The following is a 21309-nucleotide window of genomic DNA, read 5'->3' on the forward strand; positions in this document are numbered from 1 at the left end:
AGCAAAACAAAACCACAAACTGTTTGAAAAGAAGTAGAAAGAGTTAGATTACCACTGTTTATAACCTTCTGTTATTCACTCTTTCAGAAACTTTGCATTGAAATGCAAAAATGACCACATGTCCACATGCTTCTGGCTCTCTTTTTTTTGCAAGTTATTTTGCCTTCAGCAGAGAAGAGGCGCTCAGAGGGTGTTGAGGTGCCTGAGATGCATAAGTAGGGTTTTGCCAATTTCACCAAGGTGTGCTATTTATCTTTGTTAGTTCTCCACCAATGCAAGGGCCTCTCAACAAAGTAAGCCTGGATCTCATTATAAAATAAAAATATCTTGAATATCCATATGCAGTGGTAAATAATCATCTATAAGGTTAGGGGAAAAAATATCTAGTCTACTCTTAAAATAACAAATATATATTTACAGAGGTTGAATCTGGTACATTTTCCAATTAATTAAAAATAGAATTCATATAACAAGTGCCATCAATCTAGGGCTAGGTGGTAAATAACAAGCTGTACACTATATCAGGGGCCGCCAACCTTTCCGACCTCCGGGACCACTAAACTCACAATTTTGAATCCCGTGGACCACTAACATAATAATAATTGTTATATGTATATATATATATATATATATATATATATATATATATATATATATATATATATATATATACTGTACATAACTAGTATAACCATAGCTAAGTTTACATTATGTATATATTTGCATGTTTAAGAATTATTTTTTGGAATTAACTAACTGAATGACAAAACTGAGAGAATACTTCCTAATGAGTAGGGAGATTGCTTAGGGAGATTGTAATTTAACTCCTCCATTTTCACTGATGCCCAGCCAGGCACTGTAGGGAGTTGCAGCACGACAGGGTGACACCTAATTGCGGCACAACAGGGTGACAGACTAATTCCTGCTTGATGGTGTCAAGGACCGCCAACATCTTCTCGTGGACCACCAGTGGTCCATGGACCACTGGTTGGCGACCGCTGCACTATATCATGCAAAGCATAGTCCCAAATCACCTGATTTTATATAAATAATACAAATTATGCCTCCTGTTTTGTTTCGGGGTTGCACATAAGACAGGAGAAGTTGTAAACTAAAAAAGAAACTTATAGTGTCCTAAAAAAGTGAAACAGTAAACGTCTGTAGAGGTCCTTTAGGCTGAGGGCAAAACCATAAAACACAATACCCTGTGCAGGAGCTCATTGGAGTGAAGCAGCTGGTGCTGTGCACAGAACTAATTGCAAACCAATAAATTGATTTTTAGATTCGCTGACAGCTATTTTCATAATAAATTATTATCGATTATGCCGATTAGTTGTTGCAGCTGTACTCAGGAGCGCTCTCTATATGGCAGCAGTGTTTGTCATGAGAGCATACTGAGGTAGGTACAGGATCATGCTCTATATGAGGCAGCAGTGTTTGTAATGAGAGCATACTGAGGTAGGTACAGGAGCATGCTTTATATGAGGCAGCAGTGTTTTTAATGAGAGCATACTGAGGTAGGTACAGGAGCATGCTCTATATGAGGCAGCAGTGTTTGTAATGAGAGCATACTGAGGTAAGTACAGGATCATGCTTTATATGAGGCAGCAGTGTTTGTAATGAGAGCATACTGAGGTAGGTACAGGATCATGCTCTATATGAGGCAGCAGTGTTTGTAATGAGAGCATACTGAGGTAGGTACAGGTGCATGCTCTATATGAAGCAGCAGTGTTTGTAATTAGAGAATACTGAGGTATGTACAGGTGCATGCTCTATATGAGGCAGCAGTGTTTGTAATGAGAGCATACTGAGGTAGGTACAGGATCATGCTCTATATGAGGCAGCAGTGTTTGTAATTAGAGCATACTGAGGTATGTACAGGTGCATGCTCTATATGAGGCAGCAGTGTTTGTAATGAGAGCATACTGAGGTAGGTACAGGATCATGCTCTATATGAGGCAGCAGTGTTTGTAATGAGAGCATACTGAGGTAGGTACAGGCGCATGCTCTATATGAGGCAGCAGTGTTTGTAATGAGAGCATACTGAGGTAGGTACAGGATCATGCTCTATATGAGGCAGCAGTGATTGTAATGAGAGCATACTGAGGTAGGTACAGGATCATGCTCTATATGAGGCAGCAGTGATTGTAATGAGAGCATACTGAGGTAGGTACAGGATCATGCTCTATATGAGGCAGCAGTGTTTGTAATGAGAGCATACTGAGGTAGGTACAGGATCATGCTCTATATGAGGCAGCAGTGTTTGTAATGAGAGCATACTGAGGTAGGTACAGGATCATGCTCTATATGAGGCAGCAGTGTTTGTAATGAGAGCATACTGAGGTATGTACAGGATCATGCTCTATATGAGGCAGCAGTGTTTGTAATGAGACCATACTGAGGTAGGTACAGGATCATGCTCTATATGAGGCAGCAGTGTTTGTAATTAGAGCATACTGAGGTATGTACAGGTGCATGCTCTATATGAGGCAGCAGTGTTTGTAATGAGAGCATACTGAGGTAGGTACAAGATCATGCTCTATATGAGGCAGCAGTGATTGTAATGAGAGCATACTGAGGTATGTACAGGTGCATGCTCTATATGAGGCAGCAGTGTTTGTAATGAGAGCATACTGAGGTAGGTACAGGATCAGGCTCTATATGAGGCAGCAGTGTTTGTAATGAGAGCATACTGAGGTAGGTACAGGATAATGCTCTATATGAGGCAGCAGTGTTTGTAATGAGAGCATACTGAGGTAGGTACATGATCATGCTCTATATGAGGCTGCAGTGTTTGTAATGAGAGCATACTGAGGTAGTTACAGGATCATGCTCTATATGAGGCAGCAGTGTTTGTAATGAGAGCATACTGAGGTAGGTACAGATCATGCTCTATATGAGGCAGCAGTGTTTGTAATTAGAGCATACTGAGGTATGTACAGGTGCATGCTCTATATGAGGCAGCAGTGTTTGTAATGAGAGCATACTGAGGTAGGTACATGATCATGCTCTATATGAGGCTGCAGTGTTTGTAAAGAGAGCATACTGAGGTAGGTACAGGATCATGCTCTATATGAGGCAGCAGTGTTTATAATGAGAGCATACTGAGGTAGGTACAGGATCATGCTCTATATGAGGCAGCAGTGTTTATAATGAGAGCATACTGAGGTAGGTACAGGCGCATGCTCTATATGAGGCAGCAGTGTTTGTAATGAGAGCATACTGAGGTAGGTACAGGATCATGCTCTATATGAGGCAGCAGTGTTTGTAATGAGAGCATACTGAGGTAGGTACAGGCGCATGCTCTATATGAGGCAGCAGTGTTTGTAATGAGAGCATACTGAGGTAGGTACAGGATCATGCTCTATATGAGGCAGCAGTGTTTGTAATGAGAGCATACTGAGGTATGTACAGGCGCATGCTCTATATGAGGCAGCAGTGTTTGTAATGAGAGCATACTGAGGTAGGTCCAGGGGCATGCTCTATATGAGGCAGCAGTGTTTGTAATGAGAGCATACTGAGGTAGGTACAGGCGCATGCTCTATATGAGGCAGCAGTGTTTGTAATGAGAGCATACTGAGGTAGGTACAGGCGAATGCTCTATATGAGGCAGCAGTGTTTGTAATGAGAACATACTGAGGTAGGTACAGGATCATGCTCTATATGAGGCAGCAGTGTTTGTAATGAGAGCATACTGAGGTAGGTACAGGATCATGCTCTATATGAGGCAGCAGTGTTTATAATGAGAGCATACTGAGGTAGGTACAGGCGCATGCTCTATATGAGGCAGCAGTGTTTGTAATGAGAGCATACTGAGGTAGGTACAGGATCATGCTCTATATGAGGCAGCAGTGTTTGTAATGAGTGCATACTGAGGTAGGTACAGGATCATGCTCTATATGAGGCAGCAGTGTTTATAATGAGAGCATACTGAGGTAGGTACAGGATCATGCTGTATATGAAGCAGCAGTGTTTGTAATGAGAGCATACAGAGGTAGGTACAGGATCATGTTCTATATGAGGCAGTAGTGTTTGTAATGAGATCATACTGAGGTAGGTACAGGATCATGTTCTATATGAGGCAGCAGTGTTTGTAATGAGAGCATACTGAGGTAGGTGCAGGCGCATGCTCTATATGAGGCGGATCATGCTCTATATGAGGCAGCAGTGATTGTAATGAGAGCATACTGAGGTAGGTACAGGATCATGCTCTATATGAGGCAGCAGTGATTGTAATGAGAGCATACTGAGGTAGGCACAGGATCATGCTCTATATGAGGCAGCAGTGTTTGTAATGAGAGTATACTGAGGTAGGTACAAGATCATGCTCTATATGAGGCAGCAGTGCTTGTAATGAGAGCATACTGAGGTAGGTACTGGCGCATGCTCTATATGATGCAGCGTTGCTTGTAATGAGAGCATACTGAGGTAGGTACAGGATCATGTTCTATATGAGGCAGCAGTGTTTGTAATGAGAGCATACTGAGGTAAGTACAGGATCATGCTCTATATGAGGCAGCAGTGTTTGTAATGAGAGCATACTGAGGTAGGTACAGGTGCGTGCTCTATATGAGGCAGCAGTGATTGTAATGAGAGCATACTGAGGTAGGTACAGGATCATGCTCTATATGAGGCAGCAGTGTTTGTAATGAGAGCATACTGAGGTAGGTACAGGATCATGCTCTATATGAGGCAGCAGTGTTTGTAATGAGAGCATACAGAGGTAGGTACAGGATCATGCTCTATATGAGGCAGCAGTGTTTGTAATGAGAGCATACTGAGGTAGGTACAGGATCATGCTCTATATGAGGCTGCAGTGTTTGTAATGAGAGCATACTGAGGTAGGTACAGGATCATGCTCTATATGAGGCAGCAGTGTTTGTAATGAGAGCATACTGAGGTAGGTACAGGAGCATGCTCTATATGAGGCAGCAGTGTTTGTAATGAGAGCATACTGAGGTAGGTACAGGAGCATGCTCTATATGAGGCAGCAGTGTTTGTAATGAGAGCATACTGAGGTAAGTACAGGATCATGCTTTATATGAGGCAGTAGTGTTTGTAATGAGAGCATACTGAGGTAGGTACAAGATCATGCTCTATATGAGGCAGCAGTGTTTGTAATTAGAGCATACCGAGGTATGTACAGGATCATGCTCTATATGAGGCAGCAGTGTTTGTAATTAGAGCATACTGAGGTATGTACAGGTGCATGCTCTATATGAGGCAGCAGTGTTTGTAATGAGAGCATACTGAGGTAGGTACAGATCATGCTCTATATGAGGCAGCAGTGTTTGTAATTAGAGCATACTGAGGTATGTACAGGTGCATGCTCTATATGAGGCAGCAGTGTTTGTAATGAGAGCATACTGAGGTAGGTACAGGATCATGCTCTATATGAGGCAGCAGTGTTTGTAATGAGAGCATACTGAGGTAGGTACAGGATCATGCTCTATATGAAGCAGCAGTGTTTGTAATGAGAGCATACTGAGGTAGGTACAGGATCATGCTCTATATGAGGCACCAGTGTTTGTAATGAGACCATACTGAGGTAGGTACAGGATCATGCTCTATATGAGGCAGCAGTGTTTGTAATGAGAGCATACTGAGGTAGGTACAGGTGCATGCTCTATATGAGGCAGCAGTGTTTGTAATGAGAGCATACTGAGGTCGACACAGGATCATGCTCTATATGAGACAGCAGTGTTTGTAATGAGAGCATACTGAGGTAGGTACAGGATCATGCTCTATATGAGGCAGCAGTGTTTGTAATGAGAGCATACTGAGGTAGGTACAGGATCATGCTCTATATGAGGCAGCAGTGTTTGTAATTAGAGCATACTGAGGTAGGTACAGGTGCATGCTCTATATGAGGCAGCAGTGTTTGTAATGAGAGCATACTGAGGTAGACACAGGATCATGCTCTATATGAGGCAGCAGTGTTTGTAATGAGACCATACTGAGGTAGGTACAGGTGCATGCTCTATATGAGGCAGCAGTGTTTGTAATGAGAGCATACTGAGGTAGACACAGGATCATGCTCTATATGAGACAGCAGTGTTTGTAATGAGAGCATACTGAGGTAGGTACAGGATCATGCTCTATATGAGGCAGCAGTGTTTGTAATGAGAGCATACTGAGGTAGGTACAGGATCATGCTCTATATGAGGCAGCAGTGTTTGTAATGAGAGCATACTGAGGTAGGTACAGGATCATGCTCTATATGAGGCAGCAGTGTTTGTAATTAGAGCATACTGAGGTATGTACAGGTGCATGCTCTATATGAGGCAGCAGTGTTTGTAATGAGAGCATACTGAGGTAGGTACAGGATCAGGCTCTATATGAGGCAGCAGTGTTTGTAATGAGAGCATACTGAGGTAGGTACAGGATAATGCTCTATATGAGGCAGCAGTGTTTGTAATGAGAGCATACTGAGGTAGGTACATGATCATGCTCTATATGAGGCTGCAGTGTTTGTAATGAGAGCATACTGAGGTAGGTACAGGATCATGCTCTATATGAGGCAGCAGTGTTTGTAATGAGAGCATACTGAGGTAGGTACAGATCATGCTCTATATGAGGCAGCAGTGTGTGTAATGAGAGCATACTGAGGTAGGTACAGGTGCATGCTCTATATGAGGCAGCAGTGTTTGTAATGAGAGCATACTGAGGTAGGTACAAGATCATGCTCTATATGAGGCAGCAGTGTTTGTAATGAGAGCATACTGAGGTAGGTACATGATCATGCTCTATATGAGGCTGCAGTGTTTGTAAAGAGAGCATACTGAGGTAGGTACAGGATCATGCTCTATATGAGGCAGCAGTGTTTGTAATGAGAGCATACTGAGGTAGTTACAGGATCATGCTCTATATGAGGCAGCAATGTTTGTAATGAGAGCATACTGAGGTAGGTACAGGATCATGCTCTATATGAGGCAGCAGTGTTTGTGAGAGCATAGTGAGGTAGGCACGGGATCATGCTCTATATGAGGCAGCAGTGTTTGTAATGAGAGCATACTGAGGTAGGTACAGGATCATGCTCTATATGAGGCAGCAGTATTTGTAATGAGAGCATACTGAGGTAGGTACAGGCGCATGCTCTATATGAGGCAGCAGTGATTGTAATGAGAGCATACTGAGGTAGGTACAGGATCATGCTCTATATGAGGCAGCAATGTTTGTAATGAGAGCATACTGAGGTAGGTACAGGATCATGATCTATATGAGGCAGCAGTGTTTGTGAGAGCATAGTGAGGTAGGCACAGGATCATGCTCTATATGAGGCAGCAGTGTTTGTAATGAGAGCATACTGAGGTAGGTACAGGATCATGCTCTATATGAGGCAGCAGTGTTTGTAATTAGAGCATACTGAGGTATGTACAGGTGCATGCTCTATATGAGGCAGCAGTGTTTGTAATGAGAGCATACTGAGGTAGGTACAGGATCAGGCTCTATATGAGGCAGCAGTGTTTGTAATGAGAGCATACTGAGGTAGGTACAGGATAATGCTCTATATGAGGCAGCAGTGTTTGTAATGAGAGCATACTGAGGTAGGTACATGATCATGCTCTATATGAGGCTGCAGTGTTTGTAATGAGAGCATATTGAGGTAGGTACAGGATCATGCTCTATATGAGGCAGCAGTGTTTGTAATGAGAGCATACTGAGGTAGGTACAGATCATGCTCTATATGAGGCAGCAGTGTTTGTAATTAGAGCATACTGAGGTAGGTACAGGATCATGCTCTATATGAGGCAGCAGTGTTTGTAATGAGAGCATACTGAGGTAGGTACAGATCATGCTCTATATGAGGCAGCAGTGTGTGTAATGAGAGCATACTGAGGTAGGTACAGGTGCATGCTCTATATGAGGCAGCAGTGTTTGTAATGAGAGCATACTGAGGTAGGTACAAGATCATGCTCTATATGAGGCAGCAGTGTTTGTAATGAGAGCATACTGAGGTAGGTACATGATCATGCTCTATATGAGGCTGCAGTGTTTGTAAAGAGAGCATACTGAGGTAGGTACAGGATCATGCTCTATATGAGGCAGCAGTGTTTGTAATGAGAGCATACTGAGGTAGGTACAGGATCATGCTCTATATGAGGCAGCAATGTTTGTAATGAGAGCATACTGAGGTAGGTACAGGATCATGCTCTATATGAGGCAGCAGTGTTTGTGAGAGCATAGTGAGGTAGGCACAGGATCATGCTCTATATGAGGCAGCAGTGTTTGTAATGAGAGCATACTGAGGTAGGTACAGGATCATGCTCTATATGAGGCAGCAGTGTTTGTAATGAGAGCATACTGAGGTAGGTACAGGCGCATGCTCTATATGAGGCAGCAGTGTTTGTAATGAGAGCATACTGAGGTAGGTACAGGATCATGCTCTATATGAGGCAGCAGTGTTTGTAATGAGAGCATACTGAGGTAGGTACAGGCGCATGCTCTATATGAGGCAGCAGTGTTTGTAATGAGAGCATACTGAGGTAGGTACAGGAGCATGCTCTATATGAGGCAGCAGTGTTTGTAATGAGAGCATACTGAGGTAGGTACAGGCGCATGCTCTATATGAGGCAGCAGTGTTTGTAATGAGAACATACTGAGGTAGGTACAGGCCAATGCTCTATATGAGGCAGCAGTGTTTGTAATGAGAACATACTGAGGTAGGTACAGGATCATGCTCTATATGAGGCAGCAGTGTTTGTAATGAGAGCATACTGAGGTAGGTACAGGATCATGCTCTATATGAGGCAGCAGTGTTTATAATGAGAGCATACTGAGGTAGGTACAGGCGCATGCTCTATATGAGGCAGCAGTGTTTGTAATGAGAGCATACTGAGGTAGGTACAGGATCATGCTCTATATGAGGCAGCAGTGTTTGTAATGAGAGCATACTGAGGTAGGTACAGGCGCATGCTCTATATGAGGCAGCAGTGTTTGTAATGAGAGCATACTGAGGTAGGTACAGGATCATGCTCTATATGAAGCAGCAGTGTTTGTAATGAGAGCATACTGAGGTAGGTACAGGCGCATGCTCTATATGAGGCAGCAGTGTTTGTAATGAGAGCATACTGAGGTATGTACAGGGGCATGCTCTATATGAGGCAGCAGTGTTTGTAATGAGAACATACTGAGGTAGGTACAGGATCATGCTCTATATGAGGCAGCAGTGTTTGTAATGAGAGCATACTGAGGTAGGTACAGGATCATGCTCTATATGAGGCAGCAGTGTTTATAATGAGAGCATACTGAGGTAGGTACAGGCGCATGCTCTATATGAGGCAGCAGTGTTTGTAATGAGAGCATACTGAGGTAGGTACAGGATCATGCTCTATATGAGGCAGCAGTGTTTGTAATGAGTGCATACTGAGGTAGGTACAGGATCATGCTCTATATGAGGCAGCAGTGTTTATAATGAGAGCATACTGAGGTAGGTACAGGATCATGCTCTATATGAAGCAGCAGTGTTTGTAATGAGAGCATACAGAGGTAGGTACAGGCGCATGCTCTATATGAGGCAGCCGTGTTTGTAATGAGATCATACTGAGGTAGGTACAGGATCATGTTCTATATGAGGCAGCAGTGATTGTAATGAGATCATACTGAGGTAGGTACAGGATCATGTTCTATATGAGGCAGCAGTGTTTGTAATGAGAGCATACTGAGGTAGGTACAGGCGCATGCTCTATATGAGGCAGCAGTGTTTGTAATGAGAGCATACTGAGGTAGGTACAGGCGCATGCTCTATATGAGGCAGCAGTGATTGTAATGAGAGCATACTGAGGTAGGTACAGGATCATGCTCTATATGAGGCAGCAGTGATTGTAATGAGAGCATACTGAGGTAGGCACAGGATCATGCTCTATATGAGGCAGCAGTGTTTGTAATGAGAGCATACTGAGGTAGGTACAAGATCATGCTCTATATGAGGCAGCAGTGCTTGTAATGAGAGCATACTGAGGTAGGTACAAGATCATGCTCTATATGAAGCAGCAGTGTTTGTAATGAGAGCATACTGAGGTAGGTACAGGATCATGCTCTATATGAGGCAGCAGTGTTTGTAATGAGAGCATACTGAGGTAAGTACAGGATCATGCTCTATATGAGGCAGCAGTGTTTGTAATGAGAGCATACTGAGGTAGGTACAGGAGCATGCTCTATATGAGGCAGCAGTGTTTGTAATGAGAGCATACTGAGGTAGGTACAGGATCATGCTCTATATGAGGCAGCAGTGTTTGTAATGAGAGCATACTGAGGTAGGTACAGGATCATGCTCTATATGAGGCAGCAGTGATTGTAATGAGAGCATACTGAGGTAGGTACAGGCGCATGCTTTATATGAGACAGCAGTGATTGTAATGAGAGCATACTGAGGTAGGTACAGGATAATGCTCTATATGAGGCAGCAGTGATTGTAATGAGCGCATACTGAGGTAGGTACAGGCGCATGCTTTATATGAGGCAGCAGTGTTTGTAATGAGAGCATTCTGAGGTAGGTACATGCGCATGCTCTATATGAGACAGCAGTGTTTGTAATGAGAGCATACTGAGGTAGGTACAGGTGCATGCTCTATATGAGACAGCAGTGTTTGTAATGAGAGCATACTGAGGTAGGTACAGGTGCATGCTCTATATGAGACAGCAGTGTTTGTAATGAGAGCATACTGAGGTAGGTACAGGATCAGGCTCTATATGAGACAGCAGTGTTTGTAATGAGAGCATACTGAGGTAGGTACAGGATCATGCTCTATATGAGACAGCAGTGTTTGTAATGAGAGCATACTGAGGTAGGTACAGGAGTGTGCTCTATATGAGGCAGCGGTGTTTGTAATGAGAGCATACTGAGGTAGGTACAGGCGCATGATCTATATGAGGCAGCAGTGTTTGTAATGAGAGCATACTGAGGTAGGTACATGATCATGCTCTATATGAGACAGCAGTGTTTGTAATGAGAGCATACTGAGGTAGGTACAGGGTCATGCTCTATATGAGGCAGCAGTGATTGTAATGAGAGCATACTGAGGTAGGTACAGGAGCATGCTCTATATGAGGCAGCAGTGTTTGTAATGAGAGCATACTGAGGTAGGTACAGGTGCATGCTCCATATGAGACAGCAGTGTTTGTAATGAGAGCATACTGAGGTAGGTACAGGATCATGCTCTATATGAGGCAGCAGTGTTTTTAATGAGGGCATACTGAGGTAATTACAGGATCATGCTCTATATGAGGCAGCAGTGATTGTAATGAGAGCATACTGAGGTAGGTACAGGATCATGCTCTATATGAGGCAGCAGTGTTTGTAATGAGCACATACTGAGGTAGGTACAGGATCATGCTCTATATAAGGCAGCAGTGATTGTAATGAGAGCATACTGAGGTAGGTACAGGCACATGCTCTATATGAGGCAGCAGTGTTTGTAATGAGATCATACTGAGGTAGGTACAGGATCATGCTCTATATGAAGCAGCAGTGTTTGTAATGAGAGCATACTGAGGTAGGTACAGGCGCATGCTCTATATGAGGCAGCAGTGTTGGTAATGAGAACATACTGAGGTAGGTACAGACGCATGCTCTATATGAAGCAGTCATGGGAGCACACTGAATTAGGCTCAGGAGCGTGCTTTATGTATGCCAGCAGTACTTGTGAGAGCATACTGGGATCGGCACAGGGTTAAGTTTGATCAAGGGGTTAAATACATATGATGTGACTACACTATTCCAAGATGCTGGTTTATTTGGGCCCATAGTTGGTACCTGTTAACCTTTTTAAATTGGGATTTTTTTTTTCTTTTTTTTTTCTCCTTAGCTGTTCTACTGTACTTAAAAAAAATTTTTATTAATTAAATTGTATTCTATAAAATTTGTGCCAATTTCTTCCCAAAAGGGATTCAATATTACTCAATGCTGTAAGTGGCTGCATTTTATACAAAGTGTGATTTAATTAGGCTTCAGGATATTATTGTAAAAGAAGATAAAACATACAAACTGCTGTTATATAAGTTTATGTTACACCCTGTACTGTGCTCTATCGGGTAACTTCCTGCTGTAATTACAGGGCGTCTAGAGGAAAACCCGGGCACTGGGCTATTAAATGTGAAGGAAGAGGATGAGACGGATGACATGAATAGTCATCAGACTGAAATACATTGCTCCCTCCCTGCCGGTGAGTAGTAATACGTGAGAGTCTGCCGGGGCTGTGCACACAATTCCTTACTGCTCTCCCTCCCTGCCGGGGAGTAGTAATACGTGAGAGTCTGCCGGGGCTGTGCATACAGTTACTTACTGCTCTCCCTCCCTGCCGGTGAGTAGTAATACGTGAGAGTCTGCCGGGGCTGTGCACACAGTTACTTACTGCTCTCACTCCCTGCCGGTGAGTAGTAATACGTGAGAGTCTGCCGGGGCTGTGCACACAGTTACTTACTGCTCTCCCTCCCTGCCGGTGAGTAGTAATACGTGAGAGTCTGCCTGGGCTGTGCACACAGTTACTGCTCTCCCTCCCTGCCGGTGAGTAGTGATACGTGAGAGTCTGCCGGAGCTGTGCACACAGTTACTTACTGCTCTCCCTCCCTGCCGGTGAGTAGTAATACGTGAGAGTCTGCCGGGGCTGTGCACACAGTTACTTACTGCTCTCCCTCCCTGCCGGTGAGTAGTAATACGTGAGAGTCTGCCGGGGCTGTGCACACAGTTACTTACTGCTCTCTCTTGGGGCCCGATCCGATATACGGCACAGGTTTCGGCGCAAGCGTGGAAACCTGCGCCGCCCGTAGTTTCAGCTCGCAACTCGAGCTATCCCATATACGGCGCCATCAGATGCTAAAGTGCCTTAAGTCTGACAAACTATCGATGTCTAGAAATCTGCGTAAGTACAAATTTCTGGAGTCGCCAGTGTCTTACGGCACTTTAGAAACTGCCGCCGCCTACAAAAACTGACTAAATTATAAAATCACCCGTAACTGTCTAACACGTCTCCCAAACATATCCCGACACGTATACCCCTCTATCCGCAATGTATTAACCCCTAAACCACCACTCCCGGACCCCGCCGCCAGCTACATTAACTACATTACCCACTAATATGATCCCCCTACACCGCCACCACCTATTTTAACTATATTACCCCCTAATGTGAGCCCCCTACCCCGCCGCCACCTACATTATATGTACTACCCCCTAATCTGACCCCCTTACACCGCCGCCACCTATATTAAAATGATTAACCCCTAATCTAAGCCCCCTACACCGCCGCCACCTATATTAAATGTCTAACCCCCTAATGTGAGCCCCCTACCCCACCTCCACCTATTTTAACTACATTACCCGTAATCTAATCCCCCTACACCACCGCCACTTATAATAAATGTATTACCCCCTAAAATGTCCCTACCCTAAACTAAATTACAATTGCGTGGCATTGTCCCAAAGTAACCAGCTCTATTACCAGCCCTTAAAAGGGCCTTTTGCGGGGCATTGTCACAAAGTAATCAGCTCTTTTATCTGTAATCTGACCCCCCTACACTGCCGCCACCTATATTAAATATATTAACCCCTAATCTGACCCCCCTACACCACCGCCACCTATATTAAATATATTTACCCCTAATCTGACCCCCCTACACCGCTGCCACCTATATTAACTTTATTAACCCTAATTATATTATATATATTAACTATATTAACCATATCTAACCCTAACACCCCTAACTTAATTATTATTGCAATAAATCTAAATAATATTAATCTTATTAACTAACGGCTAGATTTAGAGGTTTTTTTTCCCCCTGCACCTTTTAAATAACGCTGGTATTGAGAGTTCTCTGAAGGGCTGCGTTAGGCTCCAAAAAGGGAGCGTACAGGCATATTTACCGCCACTTCAACTCTCAATACCAGCGTTGCTTACGGTAGCGGCTAGCTTGAAAAACATGCTTGTGCACGATTCCCCCATAGGAAACAATGGGGCAGTTTGGGCTGAAAAAAACCTAACACCTGCAAAAAAGCAACGTTCAGCTCCTAACGCAGCCCCATTGTTTCCTATGGGGAAACAGTTTCTAAGTCTGCACCTAACACTCTAACATGTACCCCGAGTCTAAACACCCCTAACCTTACACTTATTAACCCCTAATCTGGGCTGGGTGAAGACAAGGTAGGAAGATCTTCTGGGGCTTAGTGTTATGTTTTTTAAGGGGGGTTTGGGTGGGTTAGATTAGGGGTATGTGGGTGGTGGGTTGTAATGTTGGGGGGGGGGTATTGTATGTTTTTTTTACAGGCAAAAGAGCTGATTTCTTTGGGGCATGCCCCGCAAAAAGCCCTTTTAAGGGCTTGTAAAGTAATAGAGCTATTAACTTTTTATTTTAGATTAGGATAGGGCATTTTTTTTATTTTTGGGGGCTTTGTTATTTTTTTAGGGGGCTTAGAGTAGGTGTAATTAGTTTAAAATTCTTGTAATCTTTTTTTATTTTTTGTAATTTAGTTTAGTTGAAGTAATTGTAGGTAGTTTGGTTAATTAATTTATTGATAGTGTTGTGTTAGGTTTAATTGTAACTTAGGTTAGGATTTATTTTACAGGTAATTTTGTAATTATTTTAACTAGGTAGCTATTAAATAGTAAATAACTATTTAATAGCTATTGTACCTGGTTAAAATAAATACAAAGTTGCCTGTAAAATTAATATAAATCCTAAAATAGCTACAATGTAATTATTAGTTATATTGTAGCTATATTAGGGTTTATTTTACAGGTAAGTATTTATCTTTAAATAGGATTCATTTTTTTTATAAGATTTCATTTATTTCGTTAGAATAAAATTATATTTAACTTAGGGGGGTGTTAGGGTTAGACTTAGCTTTAGGGGTTAATACATTTATTAGAGTAGCGGCGAGGTCCGGTCGGCAGATTAGGGGTTAATACTTGAAGTTAGGTGTCACAGATGTTAGGAAGGGCAGATTAGGGGTTAATAAAATTTATTATAGGGTTTGCGAGGCGGGAGAGAGGCGGTTTAGGGGTTAATACATTTATTATAGTGGCGGCGAGGTCCGGTCGGCAGATTAGGGGTTAATAAGTGTAGATAAGGTAGCGGCGACGTTGGGGGGGCAGATTAGGGGTTAATAAATATTATGTAGGTGTCTGCGATTTTTGGGCAGCAGATTAGGGGTACATAGGGATAATGTAGGTGGCGGCGGTGTCCGGTCGGCAGATTAGGGGTTAAAATTTTTTATTAGAGTGGCGGCGATGTGGGGGGGGGCCTCAGTTTAGGGGTACATAGGTAGTTTATGGGTGTTAGTGTACTTTAGAGCACAGTAGTTAAGAGCTTTATAAACCGGCGTTAGCCCATAAACCTCTTAACTCCTGACTTTTTTCTGCGGCTGGAGTCTTGTTGGTAGAGGGTCTACCGCTCACTTCAGCCAAGACTCTTAAATACCGGCGTTAGGAAGATCCCATTGAAAAGATAGGATACGCAATTGGCGTAAGGGGATCTGCGGTATGGAAAAGTTGCTGCTGGAAAGTGAGACCCTTTCCTGGCTGACTCTAAATACCAGCGGGCGGTAAAAAGCAGCGTTAGGACCCCTTAACGCTGGTTTTGACGGGTAACGCAGAACTCTAAATCTAGGCGTGAAATATTCCTATTTAAAACTAAATACTTACCTATAAAATAAACCTTAAGATAGCTACAATATAATTAATAATTACATTGTAGCTATTTTAGGGTTTATATTTATTTTACAGGTAACTTGGTATTTATTTTAACTAGGTACAATAGCTATTAAATAGTTAATAACTATTTAATAGCTACCTAGTTAAAATAATTACCAATTTGCCTGTAAAATAAATCCTAACCTAAGTTACAAAAACACCTACACTATCAATAAATTAATTAAACTGCAATTATCTAAACTAAAATATAATTAAATACACTAAACTAAATTACAAAACAAACAAACCCTAATTACAAAAAATAAAAAAAGATTACAAAAATTTTGTGGGGCATTGCCCCAAAGTAATCAGCTCTTTTACCTGTGAAAAAAAAAGAACAACCCCCCCCCCCCATTACAACCCACCACCCACACACCCCTACTCTAAAACCCACCCTATCCCCCCTTAAAAAAACCTAAGTCTAACCCCCAAGTGCTCCTTACCTGTCCTGAAGACCGACGGAGAAGGTCCTGTTCCAGGCGGAGAAGTCTTCTTCCAGGCGGCGACCTCTTCTTCTTCCAGGAACCAGCCGGCGCGGAGCGGAGGAGTTGAAGACCGATAACCGCGGAGCTGAAGACCGTCCTCTCTGGAACTGAAGACCGGCGATGCAGGAACGGAAGATCGGCGACGCTGGAACTGAAGACCGGAGCTATGGAGCATGGAGGATCCTCTTCATACGATTGCCGCTGTACACTGAATCGGAATTGAAGGTACGCGATTAAAAATGGCGTCCCTTGAATTCCTATTGGCTGATTTGAGCCTTCAAATTCAAATCAGCCAATCGGATGAGAGCTACTTTAATTCTATTGGCTATTCTAATCAGCCAATAGAATTACAGTAGCTGTTATTCTATTGGCTATTCAAATCAGCCAATAGAATTAAAGTAGATTTCATCCGATTGACTGATTTGAATTTGAAGGCTCAAATCAGCCAATAGGATTTCAAGGGACGCCATTTTTAATTGCGTACCTTGAATTCCGATTCAGTGTACGGCGGCGATCGTATGAAGAGGATCCTCCACGCTCCATGGCTCCGGTCTTCAGTTCCAGCCTCGCCGATCTTCCGTTCCTGCATCGCCGGTCTTCAGTTCCAGGGACTCCGCGCCGGCTGGTTCCTGGAAGAAGAAGAGGTCGCTGCCTGGAAGAAGACTTCTCCGCCTGGAACAGGACCTTCTCTGTTGGTCTTCAGGACAGGTAAGGAGCACTTGGGGGTTAGACTTAGGTTTTTTTAAGGGGGGATAGGGTGGGTTTTAGAGTAGGGGTGTGTGGGTGGTGGGTTGTAATGGGGGGGGGTTCTTTTTTTTCACAGGTAATAGAGCTGATTACTTTTTGTAATTTAGTTTAGGGTAGGGACATTTTTTTTATTTTGGTGGGCTTTATTTTATTAGGGGGCTTAGATTAGGTGTAATTAACTTAAATCTTGTAATCTTTTTTTATTTTTTGTAATTTAGTGTTTGTTTTTCTTGTAATTTAGTTTAGTGTATTTAATTATATTTTTTAGTTTAGATAATTGTAGTTTATTTAATTAATTTATTGATAGTGTAGGTGTATTTGTAACTTAGGTTAGGATTTATTTTACAGGTAAATTGGTAATTATTTTAACTAGGTAGCTATTAAATAGTTATTTACTATTTAATAGCTATTGTACCTAGTTAAAATAAATACCAAGTTACCTGTAAAATAAATATAAACCCTAAAATAGCTACAATGTAATTATTAATTATATTGTAGCTATCTTAAGGTTTATTTTATAGGTAAGTATTTAGCTTTAAATAGGAATATTTTAGTTAATAAGATTAATATTATTTAGATTTATTGCAATAATAATTAAGTTAGGGGTGTTAGGGTTAGATAGGGTTAATATATATAATATAATTAGGGTTAATATAGGTTGCGGCGGTGTAGGGGGGTCAGATTAGGGGTTAATATATTTAATATCGGTGGCGGCGGTGTAGGGGGATTAGATTAGGGGTTAATATATTTAATATAGGTGGCGGCGGTGTAGGGAGATCAGATTACACGTAAAAGAGCTGATTACTTTGTGACAATGCCCACGCAAAAGGCCCTTTTAAGCACTGGTAATAGAGCTGGTTACTTTGGGGCATCGCCACTCAAAAGGCCCTTTTCAGGGCTATTTGTAATTTTAGTTTAGGGTAGGGACATTTTAGTATTTTAGGGGGTAATACATTTATTATAGGTGGCGGCAGTGTAGGGGGATTAGATTAGGGGTTAATACATTTATTATAGGTGGCGGCGGTGTAGGGGGATTAGATTACAGGTAAAAGAGCTGATTACTTTGTGACAATGCCCCGCAAAAGGCCCTTTTAAGGGCTGGTAATAGAGCTGGTTACTTTGGGGCAATGCCCTCAAAAGGCCCTTTTAAGGGCTGGTAATAGAGCTGGTTACTTTAAGGCAATGCCACGCAAAAAGCCCTTTTCAGGGCTATTTGTAATTTAGTTTAGGGTAGGGACATTTTAGTATTTTAGGGGGTAATATATTTATTATAGGTGGCGGCGGTGTAGGGGGATTAGATTAGGGGTTAATACATTTAATATAGGTGGCGGCGGTGTAGGGGGATTAGATTAGGGGTTAATCATTTTAATATAGGTGGCGGCGGTGTAGGGGGATTAGATTAGGGGGTAATATAGTTAAAATAGGTGGCGGCGGGGTAGGGGGCTCACATAAGGGGGTAATAATTTTAATATAGATGGCGGCGGTGTAGGGGGATTACATTAGGGGTTAATAATTTTAATGTAGGTGGCGGCGGTGTAGGGGGATCACATTAGTGGGTTAGACATTTAATGTAGGTGGCGGCGGGATCCGGGAGCGGCGGTTTAGGGGTTAAACACTTTATTAGGGATTGCGGCGGGGGATCGCGGTTGACAGGTAGATAGACATTGCATGTGTTAAGTTTTATTTTGCAGGCAGTTTAGGGAGCTACGGGGCTCCAATACTCAGCGTAAGGCTTACTACGCCTGCAATTTGTGGCGAGGTGAAAATGGAGTAAGATTTCTCCATTTTCGCTACGTAAGTCCTTACGCTGTATATTGGATACCAAACTGGGCTGGTTTGGTATACCTGTCTATGGGCCAAAAAACTACGGCCGAAGGCAGAAATATACGTGCGTAACTTCTAAGTTACACCGTATATAGGATACCAAACCAGCGCAAAATTTGGCGTCGCCTGCTTTTGCGGGCGACGCTGCATATCGGATCGGGCCCTTGTAGTTTACTGTCTGGTTTATAAGCGCAGATAACACAATGAGTTTAACCCTTGTTTAGTTCATGTTGTAGTTTTATACTGGAATATAGAGGATCACAGTAAAAAAAAAAAAAGAATGAGAGGGAGAAGGAGGAGAATGTGTGAATTTGGTGCTATTGTCTGTTAGGGAAATAAAAAAACGATATATGGTAAAGTTATAAACAAAACTAGATCATGTGATATAAAACTGAATCTGCTTTATTTGTACAGATAAGGATTACACTGATATAGTGAAAGTTGAGATAACAGAAGATCTGTGTGTGAGGCATCAGCTGGAAGCACCAGATGAGGAAACCAGTGACAGCATCAGCCCAGGTGAGTGTGCACGTGTGGTGTGTCTGAGGGACACAGGATACAGGTGAGTGTGCACTTGTGGTGTGTCTGTGGGACACAGGATACGACACTTGTGTTGCGCCTGAGGGATGCAGGTCACAAGTCAGTGTGCACATATGTTGTGTCTGAAGGATATGGTTTACAGGTGAATGTGCATGAGTGTTACAGATGAGTGTGCACATGTGTTGCTCCTGAGGGATGCAGGTCACAAGTCAGTGTGCACATATGTTGTGTCTGAAGGATATGGGTTACAGGTGAATGTGCATGAGTGTTACAGATGAGTGTGCACATGTTTTGTGCCTGAGGGATGCAGATCACAGGTAAGTGTGCACGTATGTTGTGTCTGAAGGATATGGTTTACAGGTGAATGTGCATGAGTGTTACAGATGAGTGTGCACATGATTTGTGCCTGAGGGATGCAGGTCACAGGTAAGTGTGCACGTATGTTGTGTCTGCGGGACATGGGCTACGGGTGAATGTGCATGAATGTTACAGATAAGTGTGCATGTTTGTTGTGTCTCAGGGATACAGGTTGCATGTGAGTGGGCATGTGTATTGTGTCTCTGGGACACAGGTTTACAGGTGAGTGTGCATGTGTCTGAGGGATGAAGATAGTATGGATGTGTGTGTTACAGGTGAGTGTACACAAAGTGGTTGTGCATGTATGTTGTGGGTTACAGGTGAGTGAGCACATATATTGTGTGTGAGTTATGTGGGTTACAGGTGAGTGAGCACATATATTATGTGTGAGTTACAGGTGAGTGTGCACGTATATTGTGTGTGAGTTATAGGTGAATGTGCATGTGTCTGAGGGAGGAAGATAGCATGGATTGTGTGTGTGTTACAGGTGAGTGTACACGAGGTGGTTGTGCATGTATGTTGTGGGTTACAGGTGACTGTGCACATATATTGTGTGTGAGGTATGTGGGTTACAGGTGAGTGAGCACATATATTGTGTGTGAGGTATGTGGGTTACAGGTGAGTGAGCACATATATTGTGTGTGAGTTACAGGTGAGTGTGCACATATATTGTGTGTGAGTTATAGGTGAGTGTGCATGTGTCTGAGGGATGAAGATAGCATGGATGTGTGTGTGTTACAGGTGAGTGTACAAAAGGTGGTTGTGCATGTATATTGTGGGTTACAGGTGAGTGAGCACATATATTGTGTGTGAGGTATGTGGGTTACAGGTGAGTATGCACATATATTGTGTGTGAGTTATGTGGGTTACAGGTGAGTGAGCACATATATTGTGTGTGAGTTACAGGTGAGTGTGCACGTATATTGTGTGTGAGTTATAGGTGAATGTGCATGTGTCTGAGGGATGAAGATAGCATGGATGTGTGTGTGTTACAGGTGAGTGTACAAAAGGTGGTTGTGCATGCACATATATTGTGTGTGAGGTATGTGGGTTACAGGTGAGTATGCACATATATTGTGTGTGAGTTATGTGGGTTACAGGTGAGTGAGCACATATATTGTGTGTGAGTTATAGGTGAGTGTGCATAGTAAGTGTGGGTCTATTAAATAATTCTCTTGTGTGCACATAGTAATGTTTTGCGTTCTCACATGATTTTTTGTTATATACAATGAGAGAGAAATTGATATATCCCATGAGCACTACAAACAACTTACACATATGTATGTGTATTCTTATTGTACAGGCCGTATGGATGTGACGCCTTCAGATGGCTCAGCAGTTGAGTACAGAGGAGAACCGTATGTGTGTGATCACGTGAAGACTGAGGAGGATGAAGTTCCTATCAATACGGCTACAGGTGATTTGCACTAATTAACACATTACCCTCAAACATCTGCTACATATAGCGCAGGTCTTGCTTCCAGTGTTAGTTAAACCCAAAAAGACCACAGATGTACAGGGTACGTCTGTCATTAAGGGTTTAAGTAAATAGAATATTCTGTGATGGTGACATTGTGCCTCATGTAAATAACAGTTATATTTATCAGACACAAGTCAGACACAGCAGACACAAGTCAGTGAGCAGCTCATGTATGATTAACTAAGGG

Source organism: Bombina bombina, unplaced genomic scaffold, assembly GCF_027579735.1.
Source record: "Bombina bombina isolate aBomBom1 unplaced genomic scaffold, aBomBom1.pri scaffold_451, whole genome shotgun sequence".
NCBI lineage: Eukaryota > Metazoa > Chordata > Amphibia > Anura > Bombinatoridae > Bombina > Bombina bombina.